Source organism: Somniosus microcephalus, chromosome 9 (assembly GCF_052327205.1).
Source record: "Somniosus microcephalus isolate GS21.2 chromosome 9, FLI_Smic_1.0, whole genome shotgun sequence".
Classification (NCBI taxonomy): domain Eukaryota; kingdom Metazoa; phylum Chordata; class Chondrichthyes; order Squaliformes; family Somniosidae; genus Somniosus; species Somniosus microcephalus.
In genome coordinates, this window is record NC_140995.1 from 156,130,727 (window position 1) to 156,149,567 (window position 18,841).

Below are 18,841 nucleotides of genomic sequence, written 5' to 3' on the forward strand. Positions count from 1 at the left end.
CACAAAGAAATCAATACAAACATCAGGAGCTGAGCTAAGTTATTCATCAAATGGCAAAATCAGTAAGCATCCAGTAGAAAATCTAGACCGAATTTACCATTGTTTAATCTTAAATTTGACATTTTTAACTATATAAAGAACTATAAGAGCAGTGAATAGAAAGATCTTTCATTGTGTGATAAACTAACATAACACATCCACACTGTATCAGTTGTAGCCTTTCACACTTTTATAGCAAAATATCTGCATTTGCAGATCCCAAGTAAAATAGGCATAAAAGCAAATTCTAATATAAAACATCAAGAAGATTAACACTACTGCATGTATCAAAATACACATTAAAGTCATCGCTATTTCACGTTCCTCTGATGGCTCAGTGGGAAAATGAGCCATACAGACCAGGAGGGTCCCAAATAACAACAGAAAATGCTGGAAAAACTCAGCAGGTCAGGCAACATCCGTGGAGAGAAATTTGAGTTGACGTTTCGGGTTTGACCCTTCTTCAAAACTGGAGAGAAAAGGAACTAGATCGAAGGCAGGGCTGCGATCGGAACTAGATCGAAGGCAGGGCTGCGAGGGTCCCAAGTTTGACCCCCGATGTGTATTGAATTAGTTAATCTAATCAAGGGATAATACGATTGCTACAATAGGTTTAAAGATTCTCAAGGTAGGAAGAGGACCAGGATTATTATTCCTAAGCACTTTCCAATGATCCCTGTTGCAATTATGTCTGTGAAGATTTGGAAAAATGTACTTTTTTGCCACTGTTGAGTTTTAACTTATATTTTGCAGTGCTAGAAATAACAGTCACACATAGCATCTTGTCAGCAGAAAGCTATTAGTTCAGAACAGACAAGTTGTCTGAGGAAGGACTGCACAAGCTGTGAGTTTGTTATGGCCCATACAATGATTATATGAAGCATTGATTGGTTAGTCAAATTGGTTTTCTTTTCATTAATGCTCAGGATGTGGGCGTTGCTGTTAAGGCCAGCATTTATTGCCCAGGTCTTGACAAGGTGGTGGTGAGCCTTCTTCTTGAACCGATGCAATCCGTGTGATGATGGTGCTCCCACAGTGTTGTAAGGTAGGGAGTCCCTGCAACCATGAAGTAACGGCGTTATATATCTAAGTCGGGATGGTGTGTGACTTGGAGGGGAACTTGGAGGTGGTGGTGTTCCCATGCGCCTGCCGCCCTTGCCCTTCTAGGTGGTAGAGGTCGTGGGTTTGAGTGGTGCTCTCAAAGAAGCCTTGGCGAGTGGCTGCAGTGCATCTTGTAGATAGTACATACTGCAGCCACGGTACGCCGTTGGTGGAGAGAGTGGATGTTTAAGGTGGGGGATAGACTGCTGATCAGCTCTGTTTTTTACAATGCCTTTGTCAAAGGTTGCCTACATTGCGCCTCAGAATTACATTAATACACCTGGGTTGAGGCGCCAAACTGGTGCCAAGTTCGCCTGGGTGCTGGTTTTTGCGCAGCGTTCGGAGCTGTAGCGATCATCAGAAATTCAGTTGAAGTGCCCCTAGAGGGAGACGGGGCGAGTCTCGAGGCGCTCCGCGTCTCTCTTAAGGCGCTGAAACTGAATATCGCAGCGCAACGTGCCGCAGTGCCACACGCTGCGGCACGGCACGCTGCGGTACTGCAGGCCTTCCTCCCACTGTTAAGGGGGAGGGGCCTGCAACAACGCGAGCCCCGATCGCGAGTGCTGGCAAAAGAGCCCGGCACCAAGGAGAAGTGCCGGGCTCTCGGGAAACAACCGGCAATGCTGCGGGGAGGGACCAGGAGGCCGGGGACGGAGGTGCTGGCAGGCGGCCGCCGAAAAAAGCGGCCGCCCGGCACCTCCACCTTAACTTGCGCCTCTGCCGGCGCAGCAAGGCCCCGTGAACCGGGCGCGGGTAGCGAACGGCGCTACAGCGGCGTTCGCTACCAAATATCGCGATCGGGGCGCGAATGGGGCGCTGCGCACACCGATGACGTCATCAGTGGCAGCGCAGCGCAACAGGCTAACGCCACCATTAGGGCCCCTGCTGAATATCGCGGGAGACGCAGCCAGTGGCGCTACAGCCACTGACTGCCTCTTTAGGCGCTAACAGGTGGCGCTACTCACCCAATTTCTCCCCCCTTGTTGCTTAAGGTGTTGTCCTATTCCATTCTCCAACATGGCACACATATAGTCAGATTACAAAAAGTTTCCTTTTTCAGTATAACATTTCAAGCAATTGATAAGCTCCTGTCTGGGAACGTGACATTGATTTGTAGCTGTTTCTGAGACTTTTAGAAAAGTGAACTGATTCATTGAATGGCTGGCGTCCTCGTTGATTGAGAGCTCAGCAGTCAAGGTCTTCCTTTTAGATAATTATATTGAGAGTCAGTTTTCAGTCATCTGTCAGTGTTTGAATCTCATAGCCAACAGCCAGAGGACTGTTGGTTAAAACGTTTCAGTGTCAATCTAACAAGGGAAATTAACTTAGACTGAGGTTACCATAAGCAAATTCTGTTTAAACTATATGGGAAAAATTTGGTTGCTTTGGGCCTCCCGTTAGCGTCGGGGCGCAAAGCAACTAGCGCCTGGACGCGGCGCCACCAGCGCCTCCCGCGAAATTCAGTGAGAGGTTAGCAGCAGCAGTAACCATTAGCGCCCCGCGATGCTGCACTGCCGGCCACTCGCGCCCTGGCCATGATCTTTGGTAGTGCCCCCTGACTTACCACGGGACGTTATGTCCGACGGGGTCAGGGGGGCCTACCTGCAGCTGGGGTGGCGCTAATTAAAGGCGAAGTGCCGGGTGGCCATTTTTGTTGCTGGCCGCCTGCCAGCTGCTGCCTCCGTTGCCATCCCCGGCTTTCTGAGAAGCCCACCCATGGAGTGCTGGCTGCGCTCCGTGAGCCCGGCACTTCTCTTGAGTGCCGGGCTCTTTTGCCGGCACTCTGATCCCTGGTGGCCCAGCTGGGCCCCGGGTCGCACTGTCTAAGGCCCCTCCCCTTTAAGAAGTTAGCGCCCCAAAAGGGGCGCGACTCAATTTTCCCCCCTATGGGTCCAAAACTCCAATGGCCAAAGTGGGTGGAAATATAGACAGATCCTGATTGGTGAAGGGGTCTGCAATTTGGAACTCAGGTTTCTGCTTCATTTGCTCTGCATTAGAAATCCCTATCCGGGGGTGAGGTAATTGGGCATCTCCTCGTCTCGCCCTCCCCACATCCCAGCCTAGAGATGTTTCCGGGAAAATCCTGGGAATTCCACCCAGCTCACCCCTCTCAGGCCCAGTGGACCCAGGCCAGCTAAGAGCAGGTGAAGCCCCATTATGTGTCTCCTAAAGATCCCGAAGAATTTCAGGACTGAAGACAATTTATCCCAGGGATCGATTTCCTTTTGAATGCCGCTCTGCCAGGAATCTTTGCTTGATAAAAGCCTCAGGCTCCACTTCTCCAGCATCACCTCGGGGCAGCTGCCTCTATCGCCACCTGCTCTGGGTATGTAAATTACTCTGTGTCTGTGATTTGAGATGGATTCAACTTCCTGGCAAAGCAGCGTTTGAAGTCCCGCCCCCCAGCAAATGTGCAGCCTTAAAAGGGTCTGCTGAATTTCAGGCCCAATTTTTAGAAAGTCAGTGATGTCTGTTTTTTTTATACATTTAAGAATTGTGGAGACGTGTATATTTCACTCTGCAACACTGCTTACTAGTTTAGAACCAAGCATTTAAAACTTTTATCTATCTTATTTTAAGAAATCTATTGTTTGTCAAAAGCCTGAAATTTGATGTATGTATCCAGTCTGCTGTTGGAAGAAAGAATTATTACATGGCAGCATGTGATGCATTAGGATAGCCAGTGTACCAGGTGAGCATTTTCTGTTATGATCCCTGTTATGGTAACATTTACCTAGCTATTGGGCAGGAAAGGCCAACTCCAATCATTTGGGACGTGAACTCCTATTCTTTTCTTATTTAACATCCATTGTCGCAGCTTCACTGGGAGTGGCCATTGATAGAATCATAGAATCATAGAATGGTTACAGCATTTGGCCTGTCGAGCCAGTGTTGGCTCTCTGCAAGAGCACTTCAGCTAGTCCCCATAGCCCTACAAATTTTTTTCCTTCAGGTACTTATCCAATTCTCTTTTGAAAGCCATGATTGAGTCTGCCTCCACCATCCTTTCAGGTAGTGCATTCCAGGTCCTAACCACTCACTGCGTAAAACAGTTTTTCCTCATGCCGCCTTTGGCTTTTTTGCCAATCACCTTAAATCTGTGTCCTCTAGTTCTCGACCTCTCTGCTAATGGGAATAGTTTCTCTCTATCCACTCTGTCTAGACTCCTCATGATTTTGAACACCTCTATCAAATCTCCTCTCAACCTTCTTTGCTCTAAGGAGAACAACCCCAGCTTTTCCAGTCTATCCACGTAACTGAAGTCCCTGATCCCTGGAATCATTCTTGTAAATCTTTTCTGTGCCCTCTCTAAGGCCTTTACATCCTTCCTAAAGTGCGGCACCCAGTATTGGACACAATAATCCAGTTGAGGCCGAAAAGTGTTTTATAAAGGTTCATTATAACTTCCTTGCTTTTGTACTCTATGGTTGCGAATTTGCCGATGCTCAGAGGGCGAGTTTGGGGGCAGGTCAGGAGTAAAAATCTCAATGTTTGACGGCGGGTTACGAACCCACCGCCATCCCACCTCCATGCTGTAATGTATGTACCTTTAAGGGGGGAACTACTTTCTACAGCTCGTGTATACTGTAGTACCGGCAGTGACCACACCTGTATATAACGCTGAGTAGTAATCTGTTGTTTCAGTTGCAGTTTGAACCATGTTGAGTAAACACCTGCTGTACCGTTCTCTGCAGTCCTTTTCTTATTATTACACGGACGTAACAGTGGCGACAAGCAAGTTCGAACCTACCTGCAACTCTGCATCACCTCCCAGGGGTTCGCTCCTGGAGAACAGTGGAAGAAGGTCGAGTCCAGAAGCACGGGCGTCGACCATGGGCAACCGCCCAGTCATCCAGCGGAGATTTGAGCATCGCAGGGGAGGCTGTCGAGAGCCAGGCTTGGCTTTCCAGTCATGGTGGTCCAGCGAAACGGGCTGGCAACAGGTACTGCGCAGGCCCTTCCCGGACAGCGACGGGCTAGAGCCCAACCGAGCGGCACAGAAAAAGGCTGAGCAGCGTCGACGGGGGAGAGAGAGAGGGCAGAGCGCACAGGGCGCAGCCGGTGTTCAGGACCGAGCGGCGTCAATGGGGGAGAGAGGCGAGAGAGAGCAGAGCACAGCCGGTGGTCAAGGGCCGAGCAGCGTCAACGGGGGAGAGAGGCGCGCAGGAAAACGCAAGACGCTGCCATTGCCACGAGAACCGCAGAGAGCGGCGTTGGCAGCAGCGCAGGAGCAGCGCACGAAACCCACAGGGCGTCGCCATTTGCCATGAGGGCCGCCAAGAGCGGCATTGGCAGCAGCGCGGGAGACGCCATTTTAAGCCGCAGCAGGGAAGAAAGGAAAGCGCGGGAGACGCCATTTTAAGCCAGTCTAACCACACCCAAAAATGCCGAAGAGTGGCAGTATCACAGCGTTCGACAATGAAGTCGAAGATTGGACGACATATGTCGAACGCATAGAAGTATACTGCAAGGCGACTGAAGTGCCAGATGATAAGAAAGCGCTGATATTGTTGAATTCAATGGGTGCAAAAACGTATGGCTCACTATGAAACCTAGTAACCCCAGAGAAGCCAGTAGAAAAGGATTTTGAAAACACAGTGTCAATCCTACAGGACCACTTAAACCCCACACCGCTGCTGATAGCAGAAAGATTTAAGTTTCACAAAAGGAACCAGCATAAAGATGAAAGTAATGCTGAGTATTTAACGGAACTGCGCAAGCTATCGAAACACTGCCAGTTTGGAATGGGACTAGCAGATACTTTAAGGGACAAGTTTGTGTGTGGGCTTCAAAGTGAAGGAACCCAGAAACGGCTTCTATCAGAAAAGGATCTTACGCTGGACAAGGCTTTCAGCATTGCAGTATCGCATGAAGCAGCAGCACGGGGCGCTGCAGAGATACAATGGAGACCACAAGAATATGGCACAAATGAAATGTCATGCGGAACAGTGAAGTGCTATCGCTGCGGCAGAACAACACACGACCATAATGATTGCTGGTTCAAGGACAAAGTGTGCAGACAGTGTGGAAAAGTAGGACACATAGCAAGAGTCTGCAGGTCGGGAAAGAAAACCAGCAGCAAGAAATCTCCACAGGAGAAGTACAAGAAGGTACATAAGGTGACGGAGAGTAGTTCAGACGAACAGATTCCGGAAGCAAGGAGCTGGGTTGTCTGAAAGTACATAATGTGATCAAAACGGATGATCACCAAACTATCTGGGTCACGCTCAAGATAGCAGGAGTCCAAGTGAAAATGGAATTGGACACAGGATCAGCCCTAACAGTCATAAACCGAAGGAACTACAAGCGGCTATTCTCACATATACCCTTGAGAGATACAAAGATTGTCTTGAAGACGTACACGGGGCAAAAAGTCTACCCCAAAGGAAAAATAAGGGTGAACGTTATATATAATGGCAAGGAAACACAAAAAATGGACCTATATGTATTGCCAGATGGAGGACCACCACTACTAGGACGTGAATGGATCCGGAAGATACAGCTAGATTGGCATTCCATACAAGCACTGGCTGTAGATGCCAAAAAGGATGACGACGTCACACCTGGACGACTGTCAAAAATGCTAACTGACGCACAGGAAGTGTTCCAGCAGGGATTCGGAACACTAAAAGGCATAACAGCGACGATCAAAATAGAGGAAAATGCAAGCCCAAAGTTTTTTAAGGCCAGACCGGTACCTTATGCAATCCACCCAGCCGTCGAAGCAGAGCTGGAAGGTTTGGAACGTTCAGGAGTACTGTCCAAAGTGGACTGGAGCGAGTGGGCTACACCCATCGTTCCTGTAATGAAGAGGTCGTTGAGTAATACGCCTGGGGAACCAAAGAAGGTTCGCATCTGTGGGGACTTTAAGGTGACATTGAACCCTGTCCTTCACACTGTACAATATCCGCTTCCGCGGATTGAAGATATTTTCTCCTCGCTATCTGGATTGAAACACTTCACTAAGATTGATCTGGCCCAGGCGTACCTGCAAATGGAGGTAGAAGAAGCCTCGAAACAGTACCTCACGATCAACACTCATAAAGGTCTCTACCAATACAACCGGCTGGTGTTCGGGGTAGCATCAGCTCCGGCTATTTGGCAAATGTGGTGTATGTGCCTTTAAGAGCCCCTGTGTACTGTAATGCCGGTAGTGGCCACTCGGGCTGTATAAGCCTGTATAGTGTCTTGTATTATTTAGTTCACCTCCAGACTTTGTTCAGTAAACACCTGTTAAACCAACTCCTGCATTCCGTGTCTCCATTAACACACGATTACAACAGTGGCGACGAATTGGAAACGGACTTACCTGCAATTCGGCAGCACCTCAAGGAGATCAATTCCTCAGAAGAAGGTTGAAGAAAAAAAAAGAAAAAAACAGTGGTTTCACCAGCTAGCCGGGCTGGTGGCAGGTACTGCAATAATCCTTCCTGGGAGGCGGGCTGGGGCTCGATCGGCTGGCTCTGCAGTGGGGCCGAGCAGCGAAGGCGGAGGCAAACAGAGACGGAGGGTGGAGCACTCGGGAGACGGCCGGCGCTGCAAAGCAGGTCAGCATTCGGACCAAGCAGAGGGAGGGAAAAGTCCCAGAGAGTCCGGCGGGAGCGAGTCTCCAACTATTAATATCTGTGTAAATAAAAACCATGGAGAACAGCATTGTCAGCAGCGGCAGCGGCGGGAAAGCGCGGGAGGCGCCAATTTTTCTCGGCAGGGAAGAAAGGAAAGCGCGGGAGGCGCCATTTTTTTTTCAGGATGCCTAAGACTGGCAATATTACTGCTTTCGATTGTGATATAGAGGATTGGACCACATATGTGGAAAGAATGGAGGTATATTGCACAGCAAATGAAATAGAGGATGATAAAAAGGCATCGGTACTTCTAAATCTAATGGGCGCAAGGACATACGGGCTGTTACGAAACTTAATCACTCCAGCCAAACCGATGGACAAGAATTTTAAGGAGATTGTTGATACCTTACAGGAGCACTTAAACCCAACACCGCTGCTGATAGCGGAACGATTCAAATTCTTCAGGAGGAATCAGCACAAGAATGAAAGTAACGCTGATTACCTCACCGAATTAAGGAAGCTGTCAAAGCACTGCCAATTCGGGGCAGGACTGGCAGATTCTCTTCAAGACAAATTCGTCTGCGGTCTCCTAAGTGAAGGAACACAGAAAAGGCTACTTTCTGAGAAAGATTTAACACTGGACAAGGCTTTCAGTGTGGCTGTATCATACGAAGCAGCAGCAAGAGGAGCTGCAGAGATACAACAAAAGCCACAGGACTTCGGCACCCATGAAATGACACAGGGTTTCGAGAGATGTTATTGCTGCGGCAGATCCACCCATGACCAGAGGGACTGCTGGTTCAAGGACAAAGCATGCAGGCAATGCAGAAAGATGGGACACATTGCACGTGTATGCCGATCTGGAAACAAAAAATCCACTGACAGAAAAAAAATCAATAAGGAAAAGTACAGAAAGGTACAAATGATGACGGACAGTAGCTCCGAAGACCAGAAGAGTGATAGCGACTCCGGAAACAAGAGACTAAGCTGTCTCAAATTACATAATGTAATTGCCAAAGAAGATTACCAGACCATTTGGGTTACCGTCATGATAGCGGGGTCCCCAGTTAAAATGGAGCTAGATACAGGATCAGCTCTGACCGTCATAAGTCGACGGGATTACAAGCGGCTATTTTTGCATATACCTTTGAAAGACACATCCATTATCTTGAAAACATATACGGGGCAGAAAGTATACCCCAGAGGGAAAATAAGGGTGCCTGTTGTATACAACGGCAAGGAAATACAGAAGTCGTATTTATACGTTCTGCAAGATGGTGGTCCACCGCTGTTGGGACGTGAATGGATCAGGAAGATACGTTTAGACTGGCACTCCATTCAGGCACTGACGGTGACCAGTAAGAAAAAAAATGACGATGACGTCATACCTGAACGATTAAAAGACATCTTGGCCAACGCCAAGGAAGTGTTTCAACAGGAACTAGGAACCTTGAAAGGCGTCACCGCCTCAATAAAAGTGGAAGATGCGGCAATTCCCAAGTTTTTTAAGGCAAGGCAATTCGTCCAGCAGTCGAGGCAGAGCTGGAGAATTTATAAAAGGCAGGCGTGTTATCCAAGATAGATTGGAGCGAGTGGGCAACACGGTTTTTACATTGAAAAGCCAGCAAGCCGGCTGTGCGGGATCCCTGATGCACTGTGCAGCCTTGCAGCTTAAAGGGAACATTGTTTCCCTCCACTTTTCCCAATGCCCCATGCCCTCCTGACCCCTCCTAAGCACTTATCCGACTTACGGGGACTGTTTCCCCACGGTGCCCTCTTGCCGCTCGAAATACGGCTTCCTCCTGGCCAGCTAGCGATTCCCGTCAGGGGACTTTGCTGCCTTTGAAGGATGATTGGCATTTACATGCAATTAGGCATTCTTTTACATTGTAAGCACAAAATATTACATTGCATTAAGGTTGTGTCTCATCCCAATTCATGGAAGAGTATCTCTTCCCTTTTATTGCTATTGCAGGACATTCTAATCACTCTCTCTAGCCTGAATAAATCATGCCGTTCAATAAACTATAATTAAATGCCATGATACAAGTTAAGGTATTGGTAGCATCTGCTTCAATGTACTGAGTGTTTTTTCTTTATTCTTGTTCTTCTTCCAAATCTGGGAAGACTCGGTCAAGCCAGCTGACAACCCTTAATTCATTCTGATGTCTCTGCCTGAGAAGACTGGAAAAGCAATTCATATTCATGTTGTCATCTTATCAAGGGTTAGGCTCTTCGACGAACTAATTAGCATGTAGCTTCTTCCAAGATAAGAGAAAATGTTACAATAAGAACTTAGCACTCACAGAAATAACAACAGAAGACGCTGGAAAAACTCAGCAGGCCAGGCAGCATCGATGGAAAGAGAATCAGAGTTAACGTTTCAGGTCGATGACCCTTCATCAGAACTGGAAAAAAGCAGGAGATGGAAAGCAAGTTTAGGGGCTGGGAAAAGGGGGAGGGGATGAAAGGGAAGGTTAGTGATAGGATAGAAAGCAGGAGAGATTAAGAGGCATTGAGAGACATTAAGAGGTATTCAAGGCAAGAGGAGGTGGTAATGGGACAGGTTAAGGAACAAAGGATGGCTCTAGGTGAGCTGTGAATTGCGCTGGCAGAATGAAGGAGAGCTGCCATGTGGGAGGGAAGAAATAAAGGGGCCAAACAAAAAGTGCGGATAAAAAAAACGAAGAAAGTATATATATGTGATAGGGGCCGAGGTTATGATCTGAAATTGTTGAACTCTATGTTGAGTCCAGAGGGCTGTAGAGTGCCTAATCGAAAGATGAGGTGCTGTTCCTCGAGCTTACGCTGAGCTTCCATAGAACAATGCAAGAGGCCGAGGACGGTGAGGTCGGAGTGGGAATGGAGCGGTGAATTAAAGTGACAGGCCACTGGGAGCTCGGGGTCCCCCATACGGACTGAACGGAGGTGTTCCGCAAAGCGGTCACCCAATCTGCATTTGGACGCCCCAATTTTCCCAGCCCCTAAACTTGCTTTCCATTTCCTGCTTTTTTCCAGTTCTGGCGAAGGGTCATCGACCTGAAACGTTAACTCTGTTTCTCTCTCCACGGATGCTGCCTGACCTGCTGAGTTTTTCCAGCGTTTTCTGTTGTTATTTCGGATTTCCAGCATCCGCAGTATTTTGCTATCGTATTAGTACTCACAGAGTTTGTTACAACTGGAGAAAAAACAGAAAATGTTGCAAATGATCAGGAGACTGAAAGCGAGGGATTAATATTTCAAATAAATTCACTTCTGATGAAGGGTCAGACCAAAATATTAACGTACCTTTTCTTTGGGATGCTGATCACTTTACTCTGCATTTCCAGCATTTTACATTATTTCAGATTTCCAGAATTTATCATTTCCTTTTAACCTTAGTTTGTAATAAAGAGGCTCCACTGCTGGATCATACCAAGAAATCTATTTCCATGGGTGCAGCGGCTTGAATTTTTTTCCAACAGAAAATGTATAATTAAACAAGCTTCCAAAACCATGCATGCAATCTCTAACCTCATATGTTATTTAATATCTGAAGGAGGTTGCTATGAACCCTTAATAGTTTCAAAGGAAGAAACCCTTATCCTGTCTGTGAGCTGGATTCGAGCCGCAGTCTCCAAGGCTAAATAGCAGTGTTCTGACATCCTATGCCACCCAGTTTCCTGAGTTAACATTTCAGTGGTGAACAGGAAGATTGATGTCTCTTGCTCAAAATCTATGTAACCTTTAGACTATTAAACTTATCATAGTTACATGCCTTTTTTTGTCTTTTACGTAGGTGTTCCATATTTTATTTCCTGATGCTTAGCACATCTAAGCACTTACCTTTAATAAACACTGTACTTGAGTTTGTTAGCTTTTCTTCTAATAAATCAAAAACAGAAATTTACAAACAGGTACTGTTCCTCTCGATTTCTCCATGTGTCTTGTAATGAGCCAGCTTTAGAAAAATAACAGGGAAGTAAAAACTTGGAATATTATCCTTTAGGCTTCTCTGACGAGCCGCCTCTTTTTTTTCCAGCTTACCTTCCTCTCCTGAAGGCACAGATTCCTGCTCAGGTGTAGCTCCATGGGCACCAACAACCCTCTGGCATATGGCCCGAATGGCCGTTCTTCAGGCATGGGCCTGGACAGTGTGTATCGGAGGCTGTTCAAGGATGGGCAGGGGGAGCTTCACAGCCAAACACCATTTTCCTTTGATGTGCACGCATAGCGGGTAATTTTGACTTTGGACAATAATGTAAAACCCACGCCATCAGCTTGGCCACTCAGCATTGCATGCCACCTTCTCCTGCAAGGAGAAGGCATAAATGTGAAATGGCAGCAGCAGTCTCTCATCTTTATCTCAAATGATTCTTAGCATTCAACACGCGCAGAGAAATAATAGGACCTGTAAGGAACTTTGAAACAGCCAGTGAAATAATACCGGTGAAGAAATCCCATCTATCAAAAGGAAACAAAATAAAGAACTTGTTGCTGAAGATAACATGAAATGATAAAACACAAGGCGAAAGGTAGAACAGAATGTTTAGCATCGTCTAATCGTTCTTTTTTCACACCATACTGGATTCACCACTTGGGCAGACACGTGGGGGGTGATTTTCCCAGCCCCGAGGAGGCGGGTTTGGAGGCGGGACAGTTGGCAAAATGGCAAAAACTGAGTGCGGGTTTGGAACCCGCCTCCAACCCGCCTCCGTGCAATTTTGCCAGAGGCGGTTTTGATGGGTGCGATTCGATCCTGCCTCCAGCAGTCCAGAGAGGTAGTTAAGACCCTTAAATAGTAGTTAAGGGCCTCTATAATCCTATTTTGACAGGCCCTCATTATTTTACCACATTTTCAGCATGTTCCATGACCCTCCGAAACCACGCCAGTTAAACCTGGTGGGTTGGCAAGTGGGTGGCCTCCTCACAGCTGCAGCTCCACCATTAAAACAAAGCTTTCATCAGGGATTAGTTGCAGGTGGCATAACTTTGGTTCAAAGGTCGTTAAGCACTTTTAGCAGGACTACCGAAGTTGGAGGTGCTGCAGGTTCTACCTCTCAAATGTGGGACCTTCTTGGAAGACCCTCTCCCCGCTTGGACTGAGCACGTCCGCAACGGAGGCATCTGCCAGCAGCATGGGAACCAATTATTTCCTTTCACCATGGAGCTCAGATTCGGATGAGGAGCAGCCATGGCAACAGCAGAACCAGGCAGCTCAGCAGCAACAGCAGCAGGAGCCACAACCTCCTGCTCACCCACCCGATGCTGCACAGGCCGAAGGCGCCAGCGCATCGAAGCACCTCGCCGCAGGAGATACCCCACTTCAGGGTTTACAGAGAGAGGATAAGCTACCTCAACATGAGTGAGCAGCAGTGCCAAAGGAGGCTGAGACTTTCACGAGAGGGTTTCTGAGACATCTGCGCACTGCTGCACCAACACTTGGAGCCCAGAGGAACGGGTGGACACCCCTTACCAGTGGCTGTCAAAGTCACCACAGCACTGAACCTTTTTGCCTCAGGCTCCTTCCAGGGATCATCAGCAGACATCAGCGGCATCCCCCAGTCGGCCGCCCACAGTTGCATCACGCAGGTTACCAATGCCGTTTTCGCATAGGCCCAAAATTACATCCACTTCTCAAGGGATCAAGCAAGTGTAACTGCGCGTTCAGTTGGCTTTGCAAATATGGCAGGCTTGCCAATGGTGCAGGGTATCATAGACTGCACACATGTGGTCCTTAGGGCGCCCCATCACAACCCAGCTATCTTTGTCAACCACAAGGGCTTCCACTCCCTCAATGTACAGCTGGTGTGTAACCACAAGAAGGAGATTTTTGCATGTTTGTGCCAAGTTCTGTGATAGTTGCCATGACTCTTTCATCCTGCGGAACGCTAGTGTTCCTCCGCTCTTCAATCCACCAAACCAACTTAACGGATGGCTCCTTAGTGACAGGAGCTACCCCCTGCCACCGATCAGGAGGCCAGCTAACAAAGCTGAAGAGCGCTACAACGCCAGCCACACTTCAACCATGTCCATCATCGAGCAAATCATTGGCTTGTTGAAGATGTGATTCCAATGCCTTGACAGATCAGGTGGAGCCCTACTGTATTCAGCAGCCAGGGTCTCCAGAATGGTCGTGGTCTGCTGTGCACTGCACAACATGGCACAGCGTCATGGCTTGCAGTTTCCTGATGAGCAAGTGGCTCAGTTCTTAACCTCCTCAGATGAGGATGAGGATGAGGAGGAGGAGGAGGTGGAGGAGGAGGCGTAGGAGGAGCAGGAGGAGGACTGAGCGCCGGCCTATCGACCAGCAGCAGCGGCAGCATATGAACACATGGCTGCCCGTGATGCAAGGCATGCATTTATCCTGGCCAGATTTGCATAGGTTGCCCATGTTGGCACATCTCCTTGGCTCGAACTTAAGACATGATAGACAATGGACGAGACTCTCTGGCCTCCTTTCACTCTGGCCACCAACCTGACCACGCAAGTGTCGCAGAGCCCACAATGTGGAGCTGCCTAAGGCAAAATAACAGATGCCATCATGCCAACAGTTTGTCATCAAATCATTTTTATACTTTCAAACAGTGATGGCATTTCATCAATACACATAAACATTCACCCAAGTGGCTATCTCTGTGAATAATGGTGCTTTATTTTTCTCTTCTGCATGCTCCTACGTGGTGCTCCCCCTCTGGCTTCAGCAGAAGTGGAACCCCCTTGCTCACTTTGATGCTGCTCCTGCTTTGACATCTTTGGCGGGCGTCGTCTGGGTTTACGAGCCTGTGAGGGCTCGCCAAACGTCTGCTCCTCCTGCGGCAGTGCAGGGGCTGAGACGCCCATCTCAGTTGGGTGCAGACTCTGGTGGGGCTCTGACCGAGTGCTACGCAGCGGCATAGAAGTGTGACCTCTCATGGGTCAGGTCCACCTCAGCGCATGCAAGTGGCTTGAGAGCACTTTGCTGCACATCCGCGGGGCCATGAGGACCCGTATCTGCACTGGCAGTCCTACTCAAAAGGACTTCCACGAAGCTCTGGTTTCTCTGTTCAATAGCTGCACATCACTCCTTCAGAGATATCAGTCTATTCTGAACAATCACCATGTTTTCCTCACTCCGGCGACTTATTGCCTCCATAGCCGTAGCCAGCCTTTCCACGGAGGTTGCTATCCTTTCCGTGGTGCTGTGTATATGCGTCATTGCCTCCCCAACGGCACTGCTCAGATTAGAGTTGGACTCCTCCATCCTCTCCACACTTGCAGTGACCCTGGAGACAAGACCTGTCAGAGACTCCTGCACCTGCTCCTGGAGTTCCAGCACTGCTCTATTTCTGGATGGACCCAGAGGCACAGGGTCCACATGCAGCTGAGTAGAGCTGGGAGCCTCCGATGAGGACTCCCCACTGCTGTCCCTGTCTCCACCACCTGCTGATGCTCACCTGTGAGATGTGATACGCACGGTGACAATACTAATCTATGTCCCAAAGGCCCCACCGAGGTGTGCATATCTGCGCTTAATTCTGCTGACGCTGCATCCTCAGAGGTTGCAGGTTCCCCTGAGGAGTCTTGCTGCTTAGCCTCTTCTTCCTGGACAGTGGGGGCGGGGCGCGGGGGGCTCTGTGGATGATCCTGTGGGGGATTAAAGGCATGGGTTAGACATTTGACAGAAGTGTGACATGCAGATGCAATAGTGCAGATGTTCAAGTGGCATTCTAATAACGTACATCAGCAGCCTCTTCAGTCACTCAAGTAGTGTAAATGAGAGAGAGGCAAAACTATTCTGTCACCAGCTTGCTCTGCCTCGCCCGTCTGTCCGTCCCCCACTTCCACCTCCACCTCTGCGCCAGGGCCGCCTCTTCAGCCTGGGTGAGAATGGCTAGGGAAGGTGGCCCTCCTCCTGTCTTCACCCTTACTCTTCTATTGTGGGCTCTCTTTTCTTGCAGTGAGTGAGACAAGTGGAGTTGGAGTGAGAATGATGGAGTGAGTGTAGAGAGTCCAGAGCATAGATGCTTAGAAGGAGACAAAGATGGAGTGAGTTTCCATGTCCAAAGGCCCTCCCTGTGCATTGTTAGTCATTGTCATTCTATATCATTGAAAGGGAGTGTGAGGGCAGCATAGTCGAATAGTCAAGTGATTGGGTTCATAGAATGAGAGGGGTGGTAAAGGGTGTAAGGGTTGTAAGGGTAAAGTGGGATGTGGAGGAGGAGGTTGTCAATGCAGAGTGCTGGTGATGGGAGGAGAAGGGGAGCAGAAGGAGGGTCAAGCTGAAGGTATACTCACTTTGCCTGATCTTACAAGGTTATTGAACCTTTTACGGCACTGCAGCCATGTTCTGCTGCACACCGATCTGGAGGTGATCTCCCTTGCCAGCTGTACCCACACAGCCTTGGTTTCTTTGGGAGGCCTCTCCCTCCCAGATGAGGGGAAGAACATCTCCCTGCTGGCTCTCGCCCCCTCAACCAACATTCCCAGTGCCTCATCTGAGAGCCTCGGGGAGGCCCTTGCCTTGGAGTTGGCCATTGTTGAAGCTGAAAAAAATGTTGGAAGTGGTGCAGCATCGACCAAAATCCAGTGGAATGGGCCAAGGCAGCAAGCAGCCCTTAAATGAAGCTGGATACGTGATGTCAGCAGAGGCGAGTTTCAGTCCCAAAACATTAATTGGCCAAGAGCAACCCACACCTCTGAAATCAACTGGCCAATTAGGGGAAAATCGCAATTTTTTCCCACCTCTCAGTGGAGGCAAGTTTGGAATCCACCCAAACCGAAACCTGCCTCCAACCCGCCTCCATTGGGAAAACCGCCCCCTCAGATTAGCAGCCAGCGCACTTCTGGGGGGATTTGAGATCGCACCCAGAAATTGGTCTTCTCCCCCATTAACCCCCACGTGAATCTTGCGCCCTAAAAGCAGGCATGGCATACATTAATTTCTCCCCTGTTAAGTCAGCTCCATGGCATTGATGGGCTGTATAATTCCTCTGAGCTAGATTTCCCAATGATGTCATCAACACTCAGTGCTTCAGATAAAAAGGATAGAAGAAAAACAAAAGGACATTTAAGATAGTTATAACTCTTTAATTCTTTGATTCTTAGAAAGGATGCAGATGTGAGACTGTCTAAAATCTTTTCATTTTTTATTCTTCTCGTCTTTGTGATTTCTTAGTGGTTTTACTGCATAATCACTGCCTCTGCTATTAAAATTCAAAATGTCAATGTTAATTAACTGGATGGAGAGGATTTATTTTATTTCGGAAAGAAGTTGTGGAAGGAATTTTAATCCTCAATGACACATGTTAAGATTTTGAACTTTAGACTGTTATGCCCTCCTGATTACTAACCTAAGAAACTGTAACTTTGCTGTGTTTGTGGTGTGCATAACAGCCCAGGCAGTTCACATATACAAGATCATGTTTTCTTGGTAGCCTTTAATCTATTAGCTGGGTTACACAGAAAACAAATGAGGTAGTATCAAAAACAGCTTTATGCACACTCTGGGGGCCTTAAGTAGGGCCATTCTCTCTGGTGCCGCTAGGAACCTTTAACAATCTCACAATTTTGTGCCTGAAGTACCATCAGAGAGAAATTGGAACACAGAGCGTGAGATCATAGGCAAAACTCTCCACATGGCAGAACACCTGTGGAGCTGTTGATACAATGAAGGCTTTGGCAGCAGCTACCGGCACGAAACATACGATCCTTTGCTTGCTGCTTGGTCCAGCCACATGCCCATTCGAAGAAAGACGTTTAAGAGGTATCGCTTACAGTTCATCCGAACTCTTTGCAAAGTACAAAACACTCCATAGAGAACCGTGCATGGGTAAAGTATACAGTCACAATCAGGAAGAAAGCAAACAGAAAGAAGGAAGTTCTGAATGATTCTATCAGTAAAAATAAGAGACAATGAAATTTGTGTTTAGTCTCAATATATTTTTTGGTAGTGTAGAATAATCTAAAGTAATTAAACGCTAAACCATAATGGCACAATCTTTCTCCGTGATATCGTCATCTTTTGCTGAAGGAAGGTGTTAGAACTTTTGTGCAAAATGTTTTAATTGTTGTTTAGTTCTTTTCCAAGCCAGGGAAAGTGTGCATAAAGTCACTTAGTATTATATGTACTGGATATAAGTGCCTTGCTAAGCAAAGCAGACTATTTCTCAATAAAGCTGCAGCAACAATGTTGGCACAACCATTAGTTGTGTAAACCTCAATGTGTATTAATGCAGTGTGTCAGCAAGCAGCATTAGCATTGGCAAACACTGTTGGCAGAAAAACACACCAACAACTAAATAGTATGTACTGTAAGATACCCTAATCTTATATAGATATACTAGCTGAAGTGCCCGGTGGTGCCGAGGGACTTTTGAGGGCATGTTATTGTTGGAAGAGAGAGAGAGAGCGACTGGGGGGGAGAGAGAGAGAGCGACTGGGAGGGGAAGAGAGAGAGCGACTGGGGGGGAAGAAAGAGAGCGACTGGGGGGAAGAGAGAGAGCGACTGGGGGGAAGAGAGAGAGCGACTGGAGGGAAGAGGGGGAGGGGGGAGGGGGGAGAAGGGGAGGGGGAGAGGGGGAGGGGGGAGGGGGGGAGGGAGGGGGAGGGGAAGGGGGTGAGGGGGAGGGGGGGAGGGAGGAGGGAGAGGGGGGAGGGAGGGGGGGAGGGGAGGAGGGGGGGAGGGAGAGAGGGGAGGGAGGGAGAGAGGGGGGAGGGAGAGAGGGGAGGGAGGGAGAGAGAGTGGGGGGGAGGGAGAGAGAGAGGGGGGGAGGGAGAGAGAGAGGGGGGGGAGGGAGAGAGGGGGGGGAGGGAGAGAGGAGGGGAGGGAGGGGGGGAAGGGAGAGGGGGGCAGGGAAGGGGGGGGCAGGGAGAGAGGGGGGGAGGGAGAGGGAGGGGAGAGAGGGGGGGGAGAGAGAGGGAGGGAGGGGGAAGGAGAGAGGGAAGGAGGAAGAAACCGGGCAGCCCAGACTAAAGATGGCGCTGTTCAGGCCCACATTGAGGTTCAGCCATGATCAAAGATGGCGTCATGAGGAAATTGTCGTGCCGCCAGGATCAAATATGGCGCTGTGGTGTCGCTGCATTGAACTGCTGCCAGGATGAAAGATGGCCGGGCCCAGTTGCCGGGGTAACCCTCCTCCCCTCCCGATCTCCAGAGCCGGTTGCCAGGTTAACCC